The 6,077-nt window shown below is 41.5% G+C and overlaps 1 protein-coding gene across 2 annotated transcripts in view; it reads left to right on the forward strand.

Moving 5' to 3' along the window:
* Positions 1-6,077, forward strand: part of Phf12 (PHD finger protein 12) — a 44,050-nt gene that overhangs the window by 1,305 nt on the left and 36,668 nt on the right. The window lies entirely within an intron of this gene.

The following is a 6,077-nucleotide window of genomic DNA, read 5'->3' on the forward strand; positions in this document are numbered from 1 at the left end:
TCCGGGTGGGTGCGCGAAGCTCGGGCCGCCCTAGCCCAGAGCCCTGCGACCCAGCGCTCGCGGCTCTGGAGAGAATCATGAAGGGTGTCTCTCGAGTCCGCCTCTTCCTTGCCTCTCTGTTTACAATATGGCGACCTGCCTTTAAATTATATTTTTATTCTCAGCGCCATTTTGGCTGCATATATGATTTGCAAACGTCTCCCAGAGAATGGTGGGGGCAGCCCCAGAGTACCTTGTGCAGAAGCTCCCCGGGGACTGGGGCTGGGATCTCACCATTTTGGTCCCTTTCTCTGCTTCTGCTTGCCCCCTTTTGCCTCTTGGAGCTGCCTCCTTCCTCCCTGTTCCTCCCTGTGCGGCTGCCTCTTAAGAAATCGGGCCAGGTTAGACAATTAAAATTGCCCTTGGGCGCTGATTTCACTTCCCCGCTCCGGATCGCTGAGCTCTTCGCTACAAAATCCTTTGCTGCCGGGGCAGGGTTGTGTGTGGTGGCTCCGGAAAAGCTTTTTTAAGGAGCTGAGGTCTGAAAAGCCTTGCTCTCCCCTCCCCACCCCCGCCTTACTGAATGTAAGAGGCGGGGAGACTGGGGAGAGAGAGGGAGGAACCTGGGTCGAACGCCTGCTGCTTGATCCTCCTCAGCAGCTCAGCCCAGAACAATCCGGCAAAGAAGAGTTTAAACTCCATCTTCTACTGAGAAATAACCTCTGCTTGCCATAAAAATTCCACATCTGCTCAGCGAACCCAGATTGTATCTTGTTTGCTGGGTTATTCTGTTTAGCAACAGCTGACTAAGGCAGGCGTTGGAAGGCTGGCTGGAGAGAGAGCGGGAAGGAGAGAGACCTGTTCTGTTTGTTCACCTTTTTTGTTTTGTTTTGCTGTGGTAGGTTTTGGTTTTCATTTTTATGTTGCATTTTTAGCCCTCTGTTTTTGTTTTTTTTTAAAGTGGAAATTTTCTTTAAGGACTCAACAGTTCCGTTCACATTCCGTCTCTTGGTTTGTGGAATAGTGCCTACTATATTTGTACTAATTGCAGGTTTTGGAACACTATTAGACAGATGGCTGATACTGGCAAATTAAGTCTGTGGTCAGAAGTTATGTGGGATGCTGCCATTACCATTCCCAAGATACTTTTACCCAGGAAGGCACCACATTTTGTCTTGTTAGGTTACAGGGATAAAAATTAATATCCTGGCGGAAGCTTTGCTGCTGGCCTTTACGTTTTTATTATAAAATGACTAATATCAGCAATAAGGGTCTGGTTTTTAGTCTTTGCTTGCTGTGATGTGTAATCCATCTGAAGAAAATATCTATGGGCAAGTTTCCTTGGCTGTTCTTGAGCATGGGAAAGCTCTGTACCTGAATATGTTGTGTCACTTACTGGTTATACTCAATTACTTACATGTTTTATTGTGCTTGTTTGATACATTTTGTAAGACTGTTGTAGATTTGATTTACTATGGACTAATATGTTGCCCCTAGGATAAAGGGGTTATTAACCAAGATTGGTGGCTCCCTTGTTGAGTGAGCATTTGATAAGCTCTGTATTACCTTTTTAAAATCTCATTTGTTTAACATTGTTGAAGTTGTTTATTGGAAACTTGAGTCATGGAAAAGATGAGCTATTTTGCCTGAGATTGGATTTTTAAACCCTAAAACCTAACCTCTGAATTTTTAATCAGAAAAGTCTAAGTGCTGTCAAGTTGCAACAAAGTTTCTGCTTTAGCTGAAAGGAGAGATAGGGCTTTAAACTATTGGTAAGATTCAGGTTTGCCCAGGCTGTGCATTTCATTGACTTTTTTTCCCCTCTGTAGACCATGAATGGGAACTGGTAATAAGATTTGAGAAGTGTAGTAAATGAAGTAGGGTTTATATTTCACACCTTCAATTCTCGCTTTGAAGGTGTTGATACTGAATGTATCATTGACTTGTCTGACTTATCTATATCACAAAACGTTCTAGTGAAAAGACATGTCTTTTAAATAGGAATTGCCTAGTTTCATTTAATAAGTAAAGCTTGTCCTATTTTCCTACTTTCTAACCCATATCATACAGGAGTGGCCACTCCTGTAATCCCAGCTACTGGGGAGGCTGAGGCAGGAGGATCAAGTTCAAGGCCAGCCTACACAATTTAACCAAGACCCTTTCTGAAAATAAAACGGGCTGAAGGTACAGCTTAATCCCCATTGTCACACACATATATACATACATATACACACACACAAGCCTATACATGCATGCACTCACACTTGTACTTCATTAACCAGTTCAATCCAAGTAGTGAGATCAAGCAGTTAATGTCTCAAGAAATTTTTAACTCCTTAATGCCTTTTCATTAGTGTGCCTTTATTGTTGCTTATTTGTACCCCATATGGGGAGTGTAGTTGGGAGATAATAGCTCTGTTTTTTCTTGTCTTTCTTTTGAACTACTAATACTGAATTATTTAGCAGAGTAGTGATGATTTCCCTCATATACAAGAGTGGAGTTAGAATTTTACAAATGCTATAAGTCATAATTATAGTGCCATTCTGTTTCTCCATTCAATGTTCTGTAACACAAGTCCTCGATCTCTAGTGTCCCTTGCCAGTCTATCTCTGTGAACAGGGTGTAGTAAAATGTTCCAGAAGTGATTCTGAGGCAGACTTTATCTCCAAGGCTTAGTGACATAGTCATAAGATGGGGGATTTTTCTAAGGTAAACTACTAGAGGAAGTCCCTGGTCAAATGGGCTGTTTTAATTGTCCAGTATGGGGGGGGCAAGTACACTGTTAACGAGGAACATCTTCTCTTCCCGATTAGATGGGAAGCCTTATTTCCTGGTTTTCTATAATGATTTTTTTTTTTTTTTGGTACCAGGGACCTAACTCAGGCCCTCGCACTTATAAGGCAGGCGGCAGAACCACTGAGCTAAATCCCCGGCCCTCTATAATGATTCTTTAGGTTAGGGAATGAATTGTCCTCTGCTCAGTACCGTAACCTCACTGAAGAATTAAATTTGAGAAATTGACAGGGGTGGTGTTACATGCCTGTAATCCCAACACTCAGGAAACTGAGGCAGGAAATTTGCCGTGGATTGGAGGCCAGCCTGGACTAAATAGTGAGTTCAAGGCCATCCTGAATTAGAGTGAGAACTGTCTTAAAAAAAAAAAAATGTGGTCTCAATGGGCTGATCCCTAAAAATATGTATTAAAATTCTGAACAGGAAAAATGGAAACAAAGTCCTTATAAATAGGGAGGGGTGGAGGAGTTGAAGTGGGAGGGCACGGGAATGGGGAAAAAATAAGAACCCAGATATGTCATGTAAAGGTACAGACTCCCAATGATGAATGTCGTCATATTGCATACCTAAAGTGTACCAATAAACTTAATGAATTTTTTAAAGGGGGGGCACTGGGGATTTAGCTTTGTGGTTCCACCACCTGCCTCACAAGCACAAGGACCTGAGTTCGATCCCTGGTACCAAAAATATAAATAAAATAAAATTTTAAAAATGCTGGGGGGACCAGGGATTTAGCTCAGCGCTTCCGCTGCCTGCCTCAGAAGCACAGGGTTCCAAGTTTGATCCCCTGTACCAAAACAAAAAAAAAAATGCTGGGCATAGTGGCACGCACCTGTAACCCCAGCACTCCAGGAGCCTGAGGCAGGAGGATTGCAATTATGAGGCCATCCTGGAACATAGCAAGACCCTGCCTCAAACAAACAAGAACAAAAATCTGTTAAGAAGTAGAATAATTGGTGAAACTTCAGTTGTCACTGACCTATCCTTTGAGATGGGAAGGATTGTTGTCACTGATAGACTGACTGCTACAGGGCATCAGTAATGAGGCTGATTGGAAGATGCCTCTCATTGCTTTCTCGTGGCATTTTGCTGTAAACAGACAAGAACCAAAACAGTCTGATTGAGAAGTGCATCTACCTCAGCAGACCTCAGCATGGTCCCTTCCTGTCAGACAGATTTCTGTAGCATTTGCCTCCGCACGTTATATTTGGAATTGTTGGCCGGCTTTCCTCTCTGGTGTTGGCAGCAAGATCCAAAATGAGGTTTTCGAAGAATGAGAGTAAAAAGGTCTCTGTGCACAGGCAAAACTAAGCTCAGCTTGGAGTTTTGCATATTTAATTTTCAGTGAGTCATAACAAAGGTTTCATACATAGAATAGCATCAAATAGATTTTCCACAGGAAATCTTTGCTGTTAGAACTTTTAAGAAAGTGATTTTTTGTGTGTTTACCTCTTTATCAGACTAATATCTGATAATCAATTAAAGCACACTTAACATCTTATTCTGTTTTTTGTGGGGGTTTTTGGTACTGAGGATTGAGCTCACGACCTTGTGCTTATGAGGCAGGCACGGTGCCATTGAGCTAAATCCCAAGCCTTTATTAATCTGTTTTCATATTATAAATGTGTACAAGCCTGGTACTAAAGAATTGGGGGTGAAATGTCTGAAATCTTTCCTTTCATCCTGCCTTATCAATAGTAAAGTGATCATAGAATAAGTAGATATGGTAACACATACCTATAATCCTAGCACTTGGGAGGCTGAGGCAGGAAGATTTTGAGTAATGGGACCCTGTCTCAAAAAGAGAGCAAAAATGCCCCAAACCTTAACTTGGTTTTATGTTTACTTTATTTGTTTTGCATTTGCTATGTTCCATTGGAACCTAGGTATACAGTATAGTTTTTGTTCCTTGTTTTTTCCTTTTCATTGAGTTTATTGGTACCATTTAGGTATAGAGTACAGTTACATTCATCATTGGGATCTTGTACCTTTACATGACAGATCTTGGTTCTCATTTTTTCCCCATATCCCTGCCCTCCCTTTACCCCCCCTCCCACCCTCCCCTACTTACAAAGACTTTGTTTCTACTTCTTATATTTTTGCCCTTATTTCCTTTCCCCTGCCCTTCCCACTTCCCCTATACATTTAGCCCTTTTCTTCCTATTTACATTATACAATTTGAATCTTATTAACACTTTTAGTTTTTCACACTTGAGAAACTATTCGGTATTTACACGTGTGTCCCATTTATTTCACTTAAGAGTATGGCCTCAATATGCATCCATTTTCCTATGAGTGACTTTAGTTTCTCATTCTTTATGGCTGAGTAGTACTCCATTTTATAGAAAAATCACATCTTCTTTATCCAGTCTCCAATTAATGGGCAATTGCTGTTTCCAAGTTTTAGCTATTACAAACTGTGATGCTATAAACATGGGTGTGCATATATCACAATGATATGATTCTTTTTATTCTTTTGGAAAGATACCCAACAGAGGGATAACTGGGTCAAATGGAACCTATAATCCTTGTGTAAATGACTTGTGTGTTTTTTTGGTTTTTTTGGTTTTTTTGGTACTGGGGATTGAACTCGGGTCCTTGCACTTGCAAGGCAGGCCACCAAACCGCTGAGCTAAATCCCCACTTGTGTGTTTTTATAGGCATAAATGTGCAGTATGTTTTTTGTATGTGTGTTTTTCATAGTTTTGGGAATTGAACCTGAAGTGCTGTACATTGAACAATAGTCTTGTCTCCTTTTATTTATTTTTTATTAGGGGGTGGTTTTGAGACAGTATTGGGAGCAATTCTATATAATTTACAAGATAGGGTCTTGGTACATAGTCCAGGCTGGCCTTGAAATCACTATGTAGTCCAGGCTGGCTTTGGTTTTGGTGTTTGGTTTTTGGTTTTTTTTGAGACAGGGTCTTACTATGTAGTTCAGGTTAGCCTTGTATTATGTAGCCCAGGCTGACCTCAAACTCATGTCAGTACTCCTGTCTCAGCTCCCCGAGTGCTGGGATTACAGTTGTGAGCCACCTCACCTGGCTTCAGGCTGGCTTTGAACTTGTGTCAATCCTCCTGCCTTAGCCTCTTGAGTGCTAGTATTACAGGTGTGTGCCACCACACTTGGCCTCTTTTTTAAGACAAGGTCCTGCTAAATTGCCTAGGCTGGACTTGAACTTGGCAACCCCCATACCTCAGGCACCCAAATACTGTAACTGGGATTACAGTCTTCTTGGCAGCTGGACCCTCATTCAGGGCCCCAAGAGTTGTTTTTGGTGTTTTTTTTTTTTTTTTTTTTTTT

Source organism: Fukomys damarensis, unplaced genomic scaffold (assembly GCF_012274545.1).
Source record: "Fukomys damarensis isolate Sample0158 unplaced genomic scaffold, DMR_v1.0_HiC HiC_scaffold_13, whole genome shotgun sequence".
Lineage (NCBI taxonomy): Eukaryota > Metazoa > Chordata > Mammalia > Rodentia > Bathyergidae > Fukomys > Fukomys damarensis.